Here is a 21,029-nt window from a genome sequence, read left to right as displayed (position 1 = left end):
TAAATCTGAACACGTATACTAGAGCCATTAAAATTTCTAAAGAAAAAATTTTTGTCAGCAAGATCTCTTGTGAAATAATTTTCTAAAAGCTTCAATCCATAAAGTGCTTTCAAGAGATAGTGAACATAATTTGGAAAGTCGGGGTCTTCAAAACATGGAGACTGACTTACATAAACTTCCTCCTCCAAATCCTTATTCAGAAAGGCACTTTTGATATCCATTTAATAGACTTTGAAATTGGCATGCGCTGCATAGGCTACAAAGATTTTCAACTGATGCTGAATTCTGCCTTTCAATGGATGATGCACTGTGCCTCTCAACGGATGTTGCACTTTGTCTTCCAATGGATGCAGTATCTTGTATTTCAACGGATGTTGTATTTTTTCTTTCAACGGATACAGCACTCTGTGCATCAACTATTGTTCCTTCATTTGAAGATAACTTTAAATATTCTTTTGTCATTATATCTAGATCACTTTTATCATCACTATCATCAAAATATATCTCAACATTATTAAATTTAAGACTTTCATGAAGACCTTCATCTATCAGTCCTTCAATCTTTTTATCATCAAATATAACATGTACATATTCAATTACAATATTGGTTCTCATATTGTAGACTCTATATGCTTTTCTAATAGCATATCCAACAAAGATACCTTCATCAGGTGTGACATCAAACTTTCCATGGTATCAGTTTAATCCCTTAAAATATAACACTTACATCTAAAGATATGAAGAAAGTTCATGTTGGCTTCCTATTCTTGAACAGTTGATAAGGAGTCATGCATTTGGCTTGATTAATCAAAGAAAGATTCTGAGTATAGCATGGAGTATTTACAGCCTCATCCTAAAAATAAGTTGGTAACTTTTATTCTTCTAGCCTTGTTCTAGTTGCTTCAATCAATAATCTATTCTTTCTCTCAACCAACCACTCCATTTTGTTGTGGTGTCCTTGCAGCTCAGAACTCATGCATGATTGCATTTTCTTCACAGAATAACCTAAGTTTGAATTTTTGAATTGAGGATCTTAAGAAAGTCTTAACTTTTGCAGTCATTCAGGTTCACCTACAACCTGCCCACTCTCGTTGACCAACATGAGATGAAGTTTTATGAAAAGTTTATTTTACTAAAATACAAATATATTAAGAAGAAAAAACTTCTCAAAAGTCAAGAAGAAATTATATTATACAAATGCTTACTAAATGCAAGAGGAAAACTGAAAAAACCAGGTCAGTTTCACCCCTATCATATTGTATTTCATGGAAATCATCATTTAGTTTCCTGTTACCATGATTTCAGTGCACATTGTACCTTATACTATTATGAATGTCATATTCACTCATAGACTTTATGACATTTGTTGCATTATCTAAGTTTGTCACGAAGTTTTCTTCTCGATGACATATAAGGTGAGGTTAGCTGCAACACATCATAAACAATTCATCCTAGTCGGCTCAATTAGGTCTAGAAAATAAACTTTAAAACCCACACAAAAAATAAAACTATCTTGAACAAACATCATAATTTATAATAAATACTCAATGATTATTTTCATGTATCTAAATAAAAATAAATTAAAACAAAGTGATTTCAAGATTTCTTATAATTTAGTTACTCTAAAGATCCTAAAATATTAGTTCAAGATAAAATATTTGATGTACTTTGTTAAAATTCAAAATTATATTAGTTCAAGATAAAATATTTTTTACTATTTTACAAGACATACTCATCAAATGTATTTTATAATTTATCAAAAGTTCAATCTACCTTTAAGTTACTTTGTGATAATATTATATAGTTTAACCATTTTTGCACCACACAACAAGTGTGCCAAAGTTTAGATATGGTATATATAAGATTTATAAATAAATTGGTTTCTAAACAAAAGCTAAAGTGAGAGAAATTAGAACACCACCTAATACCCTGAAAGTGTTAATCTGGGTAAAACTTATATTATTATTGTTTATATGGTAACTTAATATTATTTATAGCAGATAAATATTTTATATATAGTAATTATTATATGACAGTCAATTAATCGGAGGATTTTCTCCATTGTTTACCATTGTTTACCAAATTTGTAACAAATTTTATGGGTAAAAAATCAACTAAGATAAAAAAATTATTACATCATATTAGATAGAAAAGAACATAAAAAATTCATACAGGTATCTGGTAGAAAATCACAAAGTAGTTTAAACATACACCAAGATGAGTACCTTTTTTTCTTCCTTCTTGTCTTGCTCATTAAACAAATTTATGTTCATGGTACTTATGAAAGTATAGTTTTGGGAGAAACTATTTAATAGTTTTTACTCCTATACTCATATTATTGGTGGCTAATATATATAATCTTGAAATGATGTTACATTTTGGTAACTTATATTTAAGATTACATTTTAGTATTGTAGGTGGCCTTACTTTTAATATAAAATTATATAAAAATTTGATTTATTACTTTAATTTGGCTCTATATTTTGGTAACATAAAATATCTTCTCCAAAATTTTATAATTAAAATTTGGAGTTATATTTTGGTAACTTACAATATCTTACATAATGATAATATATAATATAATAAATAATGATAACATATGTGATGATTACTTTTTATATAACATATAAAATTTACTAATGATCATGATATTATTTCCCATCTAACTTTACTTATCTTCGTAAATATAGCTTTGAGTATTTGAATAAGGTTTTAACAAATTTAACTAATGCAAAATTTGTGATTTAAGGTCAGAGTAATATGAATTCGGGCTCAAGTTATACTACATTTTTCACAAATGATAAAAATAATAGTAGTAATAATAAAAGAATGAAAAATAATAATATTCATAATATTATCTTTCAAACAAATTTTTTAGAGTTGTTAGATTAGTGAAAAACTTGAATTTTCTATTCAACTAATATAATATGAATACTATATCTCAAATTAGGTTCGAGTCTCCAATTTGAATTTGTAAATATTAGTATTTATGTTTTTATTCATAAATGTGTCTATTCAATATTTTGACACAAGAGAAAATACATAGAAACATTTTAAAAAATGAGTGGAATCAATCCACATCTTTGATACTCTAGTTTCCCATTTCAAATGGTCAAGAATAATCTGAAGACAATTTTAATTTTTTCAAGATATATGATATTTGTCTATTCTAATTTTAGAGTAGTGAAACTATTTGTATAACATGATGCATAACTTAAAATCTATCATTTAGATATATAAAAATATTTAACTATTCTTAAATTAGAATAGGTAAAGAATACTTGCACAATAATAAGGTTAATGATAATTTCATCCTTAACATTTATGCACACTCATGATAACATAATTATTCTATGTCTAATTTTATTTCACTAATCCTTTAATGGTTACTTGTGCTATTGCTACAAGGCTGATATTTTGTACCATTTCATTCCACTCTTTTTCCCGTTTAAAAGTCTATGTCTACCCATGAATATCCTACACACAAATGAGAAATTTAAATACAAGAATTTCAAATAGAACATAACTCACTTTGCACCTAAGCATAAACTTGGTTCTTCAAATGATGGTTCTGCTATGTGTGTTTAAATTTGAAAATTGTTTCAAAATAGGACTTTCATTGACTCATATATATTTGTAGAATAAACTATCTTTCAATATAAAAAATTTAGGTTTTGAAAGTATATTTAATGAAAGTGGAATAATTTTTCTAAGTCTAGACAAGTTCATGTCCTATAACGAGAACAAACCATGGACTTATTGTTAATAAAATATGAATATTTCAATTAATAACAATATTAAATAATTATTCCATATAACGATAAACTTTTAAAATCTAATTTTTTAGTACTTTAGTTGACTTCATTGTAAATAATCACATTTTGTTTAAGTAGTTCGAAATAAAATTAAATGATTAATTGAATGCACTAACTAATTAATCAATTAATTAATTAACTAAAATAATTATAAATAATTAAATCAAAATTGGATTGACGAAAATCATTTTTTGGAATTAAATTATTTACGTTAATTATTTAAAATAATTAATTGAATAAATTTTTAATTAAAACATATTTTTGGAATAAAATAATATAACTATGATTTATTGTAAAATTAAATCATAGAAACAGTTTTTGGATTTAGTGTTGTCTTCAACCTTGGATCAAAAGCAAGGGTTTCCAGATGAACTTGACCTAGCTACCAAGAATATTGCCCTAAATCTCCCCAATCCAAACAAATATTATAGAATGCGATCTATTTTAAATGCCTGGTTGGCTCAAAATAGACCTAGAATCTACTCTTTATATGGAGCCTAAAAATGATTTTCTGACCAAAATATGAATCCACAGTATTTTAAACAAAAAATGATAGATATACATATCAAATATAAGCTGAGCATGCACACAATCTATTACTATAATCAAAACAAACAACTAATACATTGATAATCCAAAAGAAATAAAAATCAAAATCAAAAACTTTATTATACCAATTTTGGAATTGAAACAATTACAAAATATATATGAATAGCCTTTAATCAAATGGTGTATCATTTTAAAAAAACAAGGTGAATCTATTAATAACATAAAAAAACGTCAACAAACAATCATGAAAGATTAACCCAAGTTGACCCAAAATAAAAATCATCAATTTTGAGAATTACTCGACCCTATGCAATAATTCTCCAGGCCACTCCAATACTAAGGGTGAACACGATGGACGTGGATAAAGCTTTCATTTATGGTGATGGTTGAGCTAAAACTTCTCAACTTTCATAGTAGTGAAGGGGAAGATGAGGGGTGTGGTTATAGCCATTTGAACCATTGTTAAATTTATCAAAACTTTGATTTTAATTCCAATTCTATACCCTTTCCATATACATAGCGAGATGCTAAATCTAATTTCTGTTAGCATTTGACGATCAAAATGAAAATTTTAGATCTGGTTAATCATATTGATCTCTAATTTATGGCTGATGACTTTATATGTAACTAGGGTTGAGTTTGGGAGATTTTGTTGAGTATTAAAATCTCCAATCTTCCTCAAAATGCCTACATACCTATATATAAAACCTCAATCCCACATAATTATATTTACCATTTCCATGGCCTCGTCCAATACTTAGGCAATGCACATTTTTAGATAATAACTCTTGATGTCATAATATACTAATTCGATTATGACATATGGTTGTGGTGGTAGAATAAGCATGAATTCATTGGATATTGGTTTGAGATCCCGTGAGTCAAGTCTCTTAAACTAATACTCATTGGGATGATGGTTCTAGGTCTGAGCTTTCATAGTTAAGGCTCATTGAGCCAAACTTTATATATTGACACTTATTGGGTTGAGACTGCATGCTCAACATCTAAACAAGCTATGAATATGTGTCCATATCTTCATTGCACCCATGTTCATTTCATTGATAATATCCGACCATGGACTTTCTAGAAGTACACGAGCCTCTACCCGCAACAAAAACTAAATGTGACCAGGATTCTTTAAGCCTAAAGAGTATGGGCAGTTACTTGGACGCACACATTGCATCTACAACAGTGTGGCAACTAACCAAATGGTACTACTACATCCTTCTCATACCAAAGTTCAATTAAGGTACCTAGAGAATATATGTATATACAAAAAAATATAAAACACATGGATTTATTAAACATTCATGAAAAACCCACCAAATGCAACACAACTAATATTGTAGAAAGCTTGTAAAAAATATTAGTCTCTATAACAAGGTTTAAATTTGCCATAATAAAATTAGTGGATAAGCTTTTTAAACTAAAAATAAGAGAAATATTTATGGGGTCGTAATTCAATAAAAGATAAACGTCCAATGCATGTGAAAGTTGATTACACATACATCCAAAATCTATGAAGAAAATAAACTAAATTCAAAACTAGAGCTATGTTTCATTAAATATTTTATTCAGTATTAATTAATAACTAATACTCTCCATTGAGTGCAATGAGACAACTCAATTCGTAATAGTTTATCATTTTTCATTCTCTTTGAATCTTACTCATCCCCAGATTTGTCATAACATATACCGACTTGTAACACACGGAACCTAATTATTAGCAAAAAAGATAAAACTCTCTTGGTTCCCAAAAGATTATCATATTTCCCATTTTTGAATATTTCAAAAAAAAACACATTGATCGTCTATTTTTAAAAAGTAATAATTTTTAATATTATAAAAGGCACATTCACCAAATACTTACGATGTCATATATTAGTGGCACATGTCAAGCTAATTAAACTAAATTGAAGTATAAAAATGAATAAATGGACATCGTTGCATCTTAAATAAAAAAATAGCGATCATGCAAATTTGTACTTAATATGAAAATATGGCACATTTCCCTCACATGCATAATATTTCTATAATTTCTAGATTACAAAATTGATATGGCGATTGAAAAACTAATATAAAATTATTAGATTATAAATTCCCCATCATCTAACTTTTATTTATAACCCAACATTGTTTACATTTGCAAAATTATTTTATAATATCCCTAATTTACGTAAAATAAATATACATCCCTTTCAACATATGTACATACTTTATACGAGGAACTTTTTAGTCAGTATATAAACTCATTGTCATGTAACCTACAAAACCTCAAATTTAGATATTTATTTACCGGACATGGGTGCTCCGCCATTAGCACCAATCTTTTTCCTTGTGTTTATCTACAGGAACAAGCATTTACTAGATTTATGCATTAAATTCTTTAGGTAGATTTTTATTGGTATCAGTATTTATTGTTTCTTGTTTCAAATGCCTTATGATGATAAAATGTTGGCTTTTAATATTTATCGTGTTCATCTTATCACATTTAACACTTCCAAGAACATTTTCTATATCGTATTGGTAAAACTTGTTATATTCATGTAAATTTTCTACCAGGCTTCAAGGAAAAAGAATTCCAGCAGATCTAAATTCATCACAATATTATTCTGGATATGTCATACTTGCTGGTGATGGTAATACTAATCACTAATCTATAAAAGTAACGGTTAGCTACTAATGATAAGATAAAGAAGATATAAATTTAAAATGCAAACCATGATTGTACGAATTTCAGTATAAAATACAACTCAAAAAATTCTTTTGGAATCTAGATGAATTCCCCCACTCCTTGTTGCAATCTCCCTCTCAAGTTGCTTGTATCCGTTCTCTGAAGAATACAGCTAACTTTTTTCCATACAATATTATGTTCTAATATTCTATATATAATATGTAAAATATATTATACATGAGTGAAATAATCCAAGAATGAGGGTTCCTCGATCGTTATCCTCAATGTATAATTTGTGTCTCTTATTTTATTAAAACAATCCTTTTAATATTTATAAAATCATTTCCTAAGGTAGATTATAGTGCATGCAATTATCCTTTTAATGTTTATAAAATCCTTTCCTGAGGTAGATAATAGTGCATGCAATTTAAGTTTTCACCGATAATTACGACAATTTTATGGATTATTTTAAAAAAATAAAAATACTTTTAAAAGAAAATTATATATTTTTTTCTAATGATACTAGTTTTATAATTTATTTAGTTATATAATATTCGTAATTTGCAGTCAAAGATTAAATAATTTGACGGTAGACAAGTCAAAATATGACACATAATATGAGTTGGAGGGACTATGCAACACGTAAATTCAAGATATTTGAACCCAATCAACATTCAAAATCTAATGGTTCTTCCTAGATGTGCATGAAAGATTTCTAGAGTCTAGGAAGCTAGATTCAATTTCTAGGACTCTAGAAACAGTCTCAAGGAGTTGAAGGTAGTGTATTGATCCTAGAAAGAGTTTATTGGCGCTAAGATGTGTTTATGCATTAAAGTTTTTACCATTTAATTTTGCTATAACTTCTAAAAGTTGTTCATCATACCTTGTTTTGGTGTTAGTATATAAGCGACTTCATTAATATGGAATTTTCATATTATATTATACTATCAAAAGAACTTAGTTTCGAGCAAACATTAAGTATTACCTAATTCACGGAAATTGGAGATCGAAGAGTAGAGTTGATAGAAAAAAGAATAATTCTTGGTTTCTTCTCGATTTTAAGAACTTCTCACAAATATAAATATATCTGTGTTATATATGCAAAAGTGCGGAATGAAAAATAACAAACTATTCAAACACAAAATCCACCAGAGATATATATATATTTCGATAACTCTGTGATACAAAGATTGTACACAGCTGCTTACAAGTAGAATCACAAGGAACAGAGAAATTCTTCATAGATACAGTCTTTTCTATTTCTCTAGTTTATTGCTGAATTTACTACTAGCTACTCTTGGTTTATATATTACCAAGTTACAAGTGAATAAGACAAACTAATTTAATAAAATTTGTCTTTGTCTAATCACATGCTTCTTCATTTCTCCATCTAGTATCTTTGATTTTCTTCAAGTAAGCATGGAAATGGAAATACTTCTTTGTTCCCTAAAACCAACCCATATGACTATCAAGTCACTATCAACTGCTTTTTGAATTTGATCATCCGTTGAAACTCTGTTAGATCATCCGTTGAGACTTTGTTGAATCATCCGTTGAGAGTCTGGTTGATCATCCGTTGAAAATCTAGTTGATCATCGGGTGAAACCTTGTGGAACATCATTTGAGAGTATCTTCATGGCAGTTAACTCTATTTCACTTATACAATATTACAAGGCATCTAATATTTGCAATTAGCCAACTTATCTTGCATATAAATCTAGTAGTCAACATAAGTTACTCTCTCAACGGATGACATAGTAGATTATCCGTTGAGATCTACAAAATACACTTAATAAAATCTACTAAGGTGTTTTGATTAGCTTATCATCAAGCCTACAACATATTCCTAAAAATGTCCCCTAATTTATGTCTACTGGGATTGTAGGCATAAATTTAGAGGGACTTGATGATAACAAAACACATCTTTAAATAGAGATTATTTAATAGTAGATAAAACTTACAAGTGCTGCAAATTTATTAAAAATTGTACAAAAGAAGGTTCATAGAAAATCTCATAAGATATTTTCAAGGTGCTCCTCTAAACTGAGCAACTCAATATTTTCTTCTTGAATGTATAGTCCTCTTTCCCAGTTCTTTATTATTCTCTTCAATCTAGTGTTGAAGTTGTCTATGGAACTCGGATTCATCTTCATTTGATTGATCCAGCATCTCCTGCATTTCCTTGAGAGTTTCATTGCTTGATATCTTTAGCTGATCATCTAATCTGGAGAATCTTCTTATGTTCTTTTCATCCTTGAACTCCATTAACCAGTATGGCTTCAAATGCACTCTATTCCCATTGTAAGGAATGGTCAAGACTATTGGCAGTGCATTTGGCTCGCTCCAGCTTTATCTTATTCTTTCAATCTGATTGAGTATCTCCTTCTTGGAAACAATGTTAAAGCCAAGATTTTCTTGATTGAGGAGAATATCTTCACTAAGATAGAGTAGCCTTCATTGAGAATCCTGTGAAGAGACAATGTAAACTCTTTTCCACCCTTGTATCTGAACACACATCTTTTTGGGAACCTATTATGGGCATTAATTGCTCTCACTTTATCTAGCTCATCCAGATAGAGATTGATGTCTGAAAACTCTTTTATATCACAGAAAAATAGCTGATCTCCTTTGTTGACAGTAGGTTTGGGTTTGGATAGATTTTTGGATTTGAATGGAACTGGGTTGACTGGCTTTCTTGGTTTAGACTTTCTTCTTTTGGCTGAGGTATATGGAATTGGGAGGTTAAGATCAGTAATTGGTAGGCTTTCCCAGTCTATTGGTTTATCCTTAGGAATTTTTGGTTCACCATGGAAATTCACATCAGAATAAACCTTAAATTCAGGTTGCTCCATTGTGGGCAAGGTTGGTTGATTTGAAGTAGTAGACTGGGTAGGCTCAGGTTCATTTTCTTTCTCTTATTCTTCTCAAAAATCCGGCTTCCTTTTGGTTGTTTCCTTTCTCATCCTTTTTCCAATTTTCTGCTTTGGTTCCTCCAGATTCTCAGTTTTAGTGATAGTGGCAGGTTTCTCAGTTTCCGATTTGGTAGCAACCTTTTCAGCCTTTTTCTTAGCTTCTAAGGTAGCGTGCTTTTTCTGATTCTTAAATCTCAGCTTTTTTTTTGCTTCTGCAAATTGTGGATGTCTAACCATCACACAAATTTCTTTTCCATGTCTGTAGACTTTCGCTATCCTTTTCTTTAAACTGAATCTCTTGGATCTTTGATGTGAGCAATAGAATGACCAAGCAATTTCTTTTCATCTAGTTGAGGAGTTGCATAGACTAGATCCAAAGGATTCTTGGTAGAATGTTTTGATGAATGCTTCTTGGGCTTCAAAATCACATTGGCCTCTAACTGTCTTCTAGCAGAGGTTTGACCTCTCTCCATTTTCCTCAAACTCATTTCACTAATAGGAATTTGTCTCAGTTGAGTGAAGTGTTTCACAGATTTTTCTTGCTTTGCAACTGGACCAAAAAACTTTTCAATCTTCTCATCCATTTTCTTCATTTATTCATTCAGCCTGAGCTCAGCTACGGAAATATTGATCAAATCAATGCCATTTAGAACTGGTGGCTTTAAGAAAGTAATGGCTGGAACAATTACTTTGCTGACTTGAATTTGCACATCCTTCTCCCCCTCACTAACTTGAGTAATTGCATTTTTCTCCCCCTTTTTGTTATCATCAAGTTGTGCAGGGTTGGAAGTCTGAACAACCACCAATTTTTGTAGTAATTGAGTTTTAGTTTATTGGTTGTAAAGGATTTGAGCAACTGAGTATTCGACTTTAGACAGTCTTGAATCCAGATTCTCAACCTTTTTATTCAAGTCGTACTTTTTCCTGAGATTTTGATTGAAACTGGTCATTGTTGAATTGGAAATTTAGCATCCAGTTTCTTATAGAGATCCTCCTTGACTTGAGCTGAATCGTGTTTCAGTACATCTAGAGTTTGATGATCTTGAAGAGCTTGAATTTTATATAACTCTAGAGACTCCAGATGGGTTTGTAGAAGTTTCTTGGTGATGGTATTATTGGTGTCTTGAATAGCATCTTGAGGTTCATGAACTAGTTTGAACAAGATTGACTTAAAATGATGAAGATTGCAATCTTTTGAGAACAACCAATCTGGAGTTTCAGTCTCTCCCCATATGTTCATGCTTATTTCTTCATCATCCTCTTTAAGAAAGTAACCAAAAAAGAGTCACCAGAGGCTGCAGAATTATAATCAAAATCCTCACCAGTTGTGGAAGGAAGTGAGTTGATTGCATCTTTGGCCCTTAGCATGAAAGCTATTGTATGCACCAAGTTTAATGCACTCTCAGCAGCCTCATTGCCCTGTTCAGCTAAAATTTGATAAGCTGGAACAGGATGAGTAAATGCCTCAGCTTTAAAACAAACAGAGTCTAAAATAGCTTGATATTCATGCTGAAATAGCTGCTTCTTTTCAGCCTCATTGGCATCCCTTAACTCACTAACAATGGGCTCTTCCCATTCTTCATTTGTACCTGCTTTTCTCTCATGATCTCTCTTTTCTTGCATCAAGGGCTCCCTTTGGCTTCCCACCCTCACACCCTCACCTTCACCATCTAAGGAAGGACTCATCTCACTCACTCTTGTTATACTGGAAGAAATAGCATGCACTTTTCCACTCGTTCTCTCCTTTTGCCTGAGAGCAACTCAGCCTCTCAATCAGTTCACTCCCTTCCCTCAATCCTAGTAGTGATTGAACTACTAATAAGTCATCTGCACTTGTAACCTTCGTGGAAATTTCAAGTAGTGCAGAGACTTTCAACGGATGAGTGACATCCGTCGAAATAGTAGTTGAGAAATTCAACGGATAATTGTTGTTAAGCACATCCGGCGAGAGAAAATCACTAGTCGACGGATGAAACATATCCGTCGAGTGAGTAGAAATGATAGAGTTTGGAGTAGAAACTACTGTAGAATATGTGGTGATTGATTCGAGATTATCCACAGATTTCTCAGTTTTTTCAGAAAGAAATGGCAAGTGAGCTAACAAATCATTTAAAAGATGATGCTCACTTGCTTGAGATTTTGGCTTCCCCATGAGAGTTAAAGATGGAGAATCAGCAATTGATGTGTTTATCATGTCCACATCCAGTGAGTTTGTGGGATAATTTTGTAATAACCCAAAAAAAAAATTTGGACTTTTTTAACCCTTATGAATAGTGATTTTGCTGATTATGCTAATTAAGAAAACTTTTCATGCCACACTATGTAGGAGTTCTTTATATATATTCTGAGATCTTATTAGTACTCTATATGGTATATAAGTGTATGTAAAGATCGTCAGAATCCAAATTCGAACACTTTGATTTTTCCCAAAAATCCACAAGGTACCGAAAGAATTGAGTATAAGGTAACATGATTAAAAGGATTTAAATTCAAGGATTATAATAGAGGATCACAAAAGGAATATAAAATATGGGGAAATGTTTAGGGAACCCGAGTAATAAGATCCCAGATATGATCACTCAAATGATAAACGAGTCATAAAACAATTAAACGACAAGTAATGCAAGAGAGATTAGTGCAAGGATTAAGGATAATGATCAAGCAATTAAGAAAGGATTAGCATAAAGATGCTTCCACCACCAAGTAATGAAAAGTGGCTAATGATGAAGTCACCAAGGTGATGTCATGCTTAATCACACTCCACTCACTTTAATCATCCAATTAACCACCCAAATATCTCATTCAACTTCCAGTTTCCACCACAAACACAATCAACAAAGAAAAACACCCTCCCAAGAACATTGCTCTCGGCTTTCTTCATTCCAAGGAAGAAAAACTTCAAGAATTCAAGCTTCACTTAATAAACAAATCCAAGGTAAATTCCTTAGCTTCTTGATGATTAGATAAGCATATCCTAGGAGTTTAAGCTTCCAATTCTTCATGAATCTCTTCCAATAAATCAAGGAAGAAGATGGTGAATAGTAACTTTCAAGAAATAACTTTAGTTTTCTTGATTTTTTATGAAAGTTTAAGGTTATACAAGCAAGGATCAAGGTTCTTTTATGCATTCAAAGCTCTTGAGTTGTGTGAGTAAGCTTCAAGAAGGTATAAAACTTCAAACCCTAACTTTACTTTGAGTATTAGGAATGGTTTTGATTGTTATAGTAAATGAGAAGCATGATGCTTGTCTGTTTAAAGTTTGGATTAGATTTGTAGTGATTTGGATGATGAAATCTTGTTTATAGTTAATGAAACTTAAGTATAGTTAGTAGTTCATGTTTGTGGTTGAATGAATTGGAAAATCATGATGTATGGGACTGATGTAGTAAGGTTTGGATGAGGGTTGGTTGTATTGTTGGTTGTGAGATGAATTGTGGTTGTTAGGAGTGGTTTAAAACTTGGTATAGTATATGTATATATATATATATATAAATAGTTTTCAAAACTATTAATCGAATAAGGTTTATTCGATAACTTTATATTATAAATGAATATTATTTTGAATATTCATTTGAGGACTTATGACTCCGCTTATTTTATTTAATGAATATTATTTTGAACTTTAGTAATTTGAGCATGGGCATCTCTTGATGATTTCCAAGCCTTGATTACCTCTTGTTCTCGTTCAAGCTACTTTCTCAACATCTCCTCTTTCTTCAAAAGATTCAGTCAATTCATCTTTGGAAATCTTGCAGTCTATCTTCAATTTCTCAAACTCAATAAATTGAGTTTCTAACACAGAATTTATTTCACTTAAAAACATATTATTATCTTTAATTTTTGTGTTTTCTTTATTGAGTGATTTAAATGTAACACACAATGATATAACTTTGTGGACATGCCATTTATAGCATCATTACACTCATCTTTAGAAAGATGTGCTATATTAGTAGTGATTACCTTATTGCTTGATGAACTGACTTCTGTTTCATCTGATTTGGCCATCAGGGCTAGGTTGACATAGCTTGTTTCTTCATCTTCATCTATCCCATCAGCAGCCCGGTCATTTTCCTGATTCAAGAAAGCCCTTTCCTTCTATTTGAGCAATTCAAAGTATTTCTTTTTATAGTCCACAGGCTCAAACTTCTTTCTATCAGAATTAGGATTTCTGCATTCACTTGCAAAATGACCACTGAAGCCACATTTAAAATATTTGAATTTTGACTGTCAACCATTTTTCTGTTTGGCTTGGATGCTCCAAAATTCTCTTGATCAGCTAACAAGGCTATAGATTCTCCCTTCTTCCTTCCTTTCTCTATCTTCTCATCTTATTCCAACTCAAGCTCATAAGTTTTTAGAATGCCATACAATCTCTCCAAGGTGAACACTTTGTAATCTTGAGAATTCATGAGAGAAACAGACATATGCTTCCAATCTTTTGGTAGAGACCTAAGGAATTTCAGGTTTAAATCTTTTGTCGAATAGACTCTTCCATGCAATTTTAGTGTATTTAGTAGCTTTTGAAATCTACAAAAGATGTCACTTAAAGAGTCACTTTCTTCACAATGAAAGTGCTCATACTGCTGGATTAGAAGTTGTATCTTGTTTTCCCTCACATATTCAGTTCGACCACATATGATTTGTATTGTATCCCAAATATCCTTGGCAGTTTTATAACTGATGACATTATCGAACATGTCACTGTCAAGGCCATTAAATAGAATGTTCCTAGCATTTTTGTATTTGTGCACTTGTTCTATATCTTCATTTGTCCACTCAGATTACGCATTTAGGACACTTTATTCATTGCCTAGAGCACCTTCAGTATCTGTAGCAGCTCTTCGTGGAACGTGAAGACCCTTCTTAATATAGTCGACATACCTTTCGTCTGGTGAAAGAAGATTTAGGTGCATTTCACCTTCCAATGGTGATAATTGTCTTTGTCCAAAAAAGGGATCTTCACACCAACGTCCTTCCTGCTCATGTTGTTAGTTGTTGTGATCTTTAAACTCTTAGTATGTTAAGAGTTTGCTTTAATATCAATTGTTAATCCCAAACAATCTAACAGTTGAATTACAGAAGGGGGGTTGAATGTAATTCTTGGTTTCTTCTCGATTTTAAGAACTTTTCAAAAATATAAATATATCAGTGTTGAATATGCAAAAGTGCGGAATGAAAAATAACAAAGTATTCAAACACAAACTAATTAAACATAAGGATTAAAAGCTTTCTGGTGGATTGAACTTATTCACCGGAGATATATATATATATATATATTTCTAAAACTCTGTGATACAAAGATTGAACACATTTGCTTACAAGTAGAATCACAAGGAACAGAGAAATTATTCACGAATATAATCTTTTCTATTTCTCTAGTTTTGTTGCTGAATTTACTACTAGCTACTCTTGGTTTATATATTACCAAGTTACAATTGAATAAGACAAACTAATAAAATAAAATGTGTCTTTGTCTAATCACACGCTTCTTCATTTCTCCATCCAGTATATTTGATTTTCTTCATGTAAGCATTGAAATGGAAATGCTTTTTTTTTTCTCTAAAACCTATAAATAGGATGCCACATTCCATTTGCATACAATCAACCCATGTGACTGTCAAGTCACTATTAGCTGCTTTTTGAATCTGATGATCCATTGGAACTCTGTTGGATCATCCGGTGAGACTTTGTTGAATCATCCGTTGAGAGTCTGGTTGATCATCCGTTGAAACTCTAGTTGATCATCTATTTCCAACTTGTGGAACATCCGTTGAGAGTATCTTCATGGCAGTTAACTCTACTTCACTTATACAAGATTACAAGGCATCCAATATTTATAATTAGCCAACCTAACTTACATATAAATCTAGTAGTCAACATAACTTGGAATATCCCACAACTTCTAGTTCTCTAAGGCATTACAGTATGCATGAATGTGTTACAAAACTTATTAAAAATATAAGCTACTCTATCAACGGATGACAGAGTAGATTTTCCGTTGAGAGCTACAAAATATACTTAATTAAATCTACTAAGGTGTTCTGGTTAGCTTATCATCAAGCCTACAACATATTCCTAACAAGAAGTCTTAGAAGTTTCATTTGGACATCAAATAATATATAGGATTTATAACAAGTACTTTAAATATGGAAGTCCGACTCTACTTTCTATCCAAAAATTAAAATTGATATTCAGTCTCATTTAAATCCTATTAAACCTCAATTAAATCATGAAAAATAATTAGCTAGATTAGCTTTTTGCTTAAAAAAATTAAACATGATAAAATTGATAATATCGCGAGTTTGAAGAAATATTGATGTAGTGCATATCACTAGAGAGAACTCATCCTATAAAGTGTATACATATGTTACAAAAGATGTTACTGATCTTACATAAATTAGAGAGACTATAAAATAATACTGCAAATGAAAACAATGTTGGGTTGCATATAAAAATAAGATGATGGGGAATTTATAATCTAAAATAATAAGTTGAATTTAATATTATTTTTTCAATTTCCAAATGACTTTTTGTATTCTAGAAAATATAGAAATATTATGCATGTCATGGAAGAGTACCATATTTTTATATTAAGTGCAAATTTACATGATGGCTATTTCTTCAAATATGATGCAGCGATGTCCATATATTCAACACTTTTATTTAGTTTAATTAGCTTGACATGTGCCCCTATAATATGCCATCGTGAGTATTTAGTGAATGTGCCTTTTATAATATTAATAATTATTACTTTTTAGAAATAGAAGATCAATTATTTTTTTTGTAATATCAAAAAATGGAAAGTATGATAATCTTTGGGAACTAGGGGAGTTTTAGTTTTTACCAAATATTTAAGTTATGTGTGTTACAAGTCAATATAAGTTCAGACAAATCTCGGGGTGAACAAGATTCGAAGAGGACGATATAAATGATAAACTTAATATGAAAATATGGCACATTTCTCTCATAAGCATAACATGTAATTTTTAGAATACAAAAGTGATTTGGTGATTGAGAAACTAATATTAAATTATTAGATTATAAATTCGCAATCATCTTAATTTTATGTACAACCCACCATTGTTTACATTTGTAGAATTATTTTATAATCTCCCTAATTTATGTTAAATCAATATACATTTGCAGAATTATTTTATAATCTCCCTAATTTATGTATACACTTTATTCAATGAGCTTGTTAGTCAGTACATAAATTCATTATTATGTAACCTACAAAACCTCAAAATTGGATATGTACTTATCGGACATGGGTGCTCCGCCATTAGCACCAATCTTCTTCCTTGTGTTTATGTACACGAACAAACATTTACTAGTTTTATGTATTAAATTTTTTAGGTAGATTTTTCTTTGAATCGATATTTATTATTTCTTGTTTCAAATGCTTTATGATGATAAAATGTTTGTTTTTTATATTTATCATGTTCATCTTATAACATTTAAGAGTTCCAAGAACATTTTCTATCTCATATAGGTAAAACTTGATATATTCGTGTAAATTTTCTACCAGGCTTCAAGGAGAAGGAATTCAAGTAGATACAACTTCATCCCAATATTATTCTGGAAATATTATAACTGCTGGTAATGGTAATATTAATCACTAATCAATAAAAGTAACGGTTAGTAAGATTGCACATTTTCTTCTATCCTAGTGTTTTTTGTTTTTTTATCTTTAAAGATTGCACATTTTTTTCTATCCCAGTTTCTTTTGCTTTTTTATCTTCTAATAGATTTTTAGCTAAGTACTCGTAGCATAAGTGATCCCGGAACACGATGCCTTGTATTCGCTTTTTTTGTCGAAGTTGGGAATATTTGAAAGTGGGTGATCTATGGTCAAAATGTGGAGGGGTTTAACACTAACAAGAATTCACAATAAAACTAAACAACACAACAAGCCAAACTATACTACCCACCACTTGGATTAAAGGATTACCTACTAATGATAAGATAAAGAAGATATAAATTTAAATTGCAAACCATGAGTGTAGGAATTTTAGTATAAAATATAACTCAAAAAATTCTTTTGGATGAATTCCTTCACTCGTTGTTCCAATCTCCCTCTCAGGCTGCTTCTATCGCTTCTCTTAAAAATACAACTAACTTTTTTCCATACTATATCATGTTCTAATATTCTGTATACAATATGTAAGATCTAATTTATAATAAAGAGTTTTTAATGTTTTTTATCATAGGTAACCTACAGCCACTACCCTTCGGCTGTGTACTGGGTAAATATTACGAGCTCACGCAATAGCCTGCAAATCACGTGAACCAAGGTAAACCGCATTTAAGCGACAAGATCTGACTCAGGAGGTATAATTATAAATTCTCCTTCCATGGGATTCGAACCCGTGACCAAATTAAATTGGACTTTGATGTAAAATTCATAAGTAGTCTTCCGGACCTAATTCTATGCTACTCTATTTGGATTTTTGATGTGCCAATTTGTTGATGTGTATTTTTAGATGTTCGTTTCGTTCTCAGAAAAGGACTAATATCGACACCAATATCAAGTATTTTATCTATTACAGTTCAGAAGGGTGGAGAATAATTTTGTGGATGTTTTAACTATCCACTAATTTAATCTAATAAATAAATAAAAATTATATAATATATATGAGTGAAATAATTCAAAATAAGGGTTCTTCAATGGTTATCTTGAATGTATAATTTGTGTCTCTTATTTTAATAAAAACAATTCTTTTAATGTTTATAAAATCCTCTCCTAAGGTAGATTATAGTGCATGCAATTATCCCCTGAAAGCCACTCCCATGGTCATACAAAGTACGATTATAAATTAGTATAAACCAAGGTTTATATGTTTTACAATCCACATATTTATCTCCCGATCCAATACTTAAATTGTGACTATCATATCATTTACTAGAATCACAACTCCTCTCCTGATTCGTTATAATTCCTATAGATGCAATAAAAGGTTCACAACTCCCTTAATTTTGTTGAACTCTCAATGACAAATTAAAAATCATAAGAAATCACCATATAACTAAACAACACAACAAGCCAAAGAATACTACCCAACTTTTGGATTAAAGGATTAGCTACTCATGATAAGATAAATATGATTAAAATTGGAATTGTAAACCATGAGTGTAGGAATTTTAGAACAAAGAATACAACTTGAAAAGTTTCTCTGGAATCTAGATGAATCCATTCATTCCTTCCAATATCCCTCGTAATCTCCTTCTATCCCTTCTCTCAAAAATATGACTAACTTTATTCTATAGTGTATTATATTCTGATTCTCTGCATACATTATGTAAAACCTAGTATGTAATAAAGAGATTTTAATGTATTTCCTAAAATAAATTGCACTTGAATGTAAAATTCGTAGGCTGTCTTCCAGGCCTGATTCTAGGATGTTCCAGTTTGATTCTTGATGTTAGATCACTTCTAAACTGTAGATAATTATGTTAGCGTCGCATGGGCCGTAAGATGCCCTATTTTGATGTCTAAAACCAAAGTTAGGGCCCAAACTGTGTCTTGTGTACATGCAGCCCACGAAATCCGAATATGCTTAAAATTCAAGTCCATATAAGCCCAATTTCATCTCAGTTTTGGAATTCTATATTTCTTATAATAAAATAATAAACTCTAATAAATATTATCCAACTAATTATATAATGTTTTAAATATGGGAATAAGATCTCGTAAAATATATAAAAATATATAATCTATAAAATATCCCCACACTTAATATTTTACATGTGCTCGTGTAAACTAATATATTTATTTTGCTGGGCCTAACTATACTGAGTTTGTAGTAAGTACTGACTACCAAGATCTGTTTCTTGATGCTGCGGTTCCGTTATGGTTATAGATCAACCCCTCAGTTTCAATCACAAAGGAAATTTTCATCATGTAGTGAAATTAAAAAAGGTTGTTATATTGGTTATTGTGCTCGTAATAGTGAATTGAATACCTGTCCAAATTCTAGAATTGGGAATGGAAGTGATCGATTAAGTTGAAATAAAGCATAACATGCATGAAGACCAATTCAAGCAATGGTTGATTTGACTCGTGGTCCTCGGAGACAGAGAATGAATAGTGTTCTAAATATACAGGCTATGGATAAAAAGGCATGGCCCTCAATATGAAGAGAAGAGTACAACCTAGCAGATTTTCAGATCGAATATGACAATGCTATGTTTTATGTCATAAACCCAATACGTGAAGATCACACATATAAAAGCATTAAATTTAATATGTTTAACTCTAATCTTATTTTACCGGGACTTTGATGGTCATTCATGATCAATGGAGTAAGTCTAATTTAGGATATGTTCTTGATCCAACAGATAACACCACTAATGCGTACATGAAAGATAACTTCATGAACTTTGGACATAATAAGTACTTGTATCACTAAGCTACCTCGAAAAGTATAACTAGGGGTCACTTTAAAACACAGCTCATCTGTTTATTTTTGGGTTAGCTAAATCCATGTTATAAAATCACATGTGTGATTGCGTCCTGGATGGTATGAGCCTATTTCTACCCTCAATGAAATAATGAATTATGATAATGTTTCACAATTATATAAATGTTGCTAATGTAGCATCCTGATATTAAAGTAATTCACTATTACCATTTACTAAAAACTAGATAATCCATCTACATAACATACAACTTTAAAGTAATTCAGTATGACCATTTACTAAAAAATAGATAATCCATCTACATAACATATAACTTGAAACAAATTTTATATTACATCGATGCAAAACTATATATTCTTTGATGTCGTCACAATAAGAAGGTGCATCAGATTCCTCAACTGTGGATTTTTCTCCACTGCTATCTTCTGCAATGCTTTCAATTTTGAGTCTGTATCCACTAAATAATTATCGAGTTCTAAATTTTTCTCCTTAATTACTAGTAACTTTTCTTCATTTTCATGGATTGAGCCCACAAGTTTCGAAATTTGACATTGAACACAAGCACATTCTGGTTTAAGTGTTCATCCATAACGGCCTTGGCTAGTGCTGCATAAATAATATAAAATCATATGAAAAATAAAAATAAAAATAAAGTCTTGA

Source organism: Apium graveolens, chromosome 6, assembly GCF_009905375.1.
Source record: "Apium graveolens cultivar Ventura chromosome 6, ASM990537v1, whole genome shotgun sequence".
NCBI classification, from domain to species: domain Eukaryota; kingdom Viridiplantae; phylum Streptophyta; class Magnoliopsida; order Apiales; family Apiaceae; genus Apium; species Apium graveolens.
The sequence above is the reverse complement of the archived record's forward strand: the minus strand, read 5'-3'. Positions refer to the sequence as shown.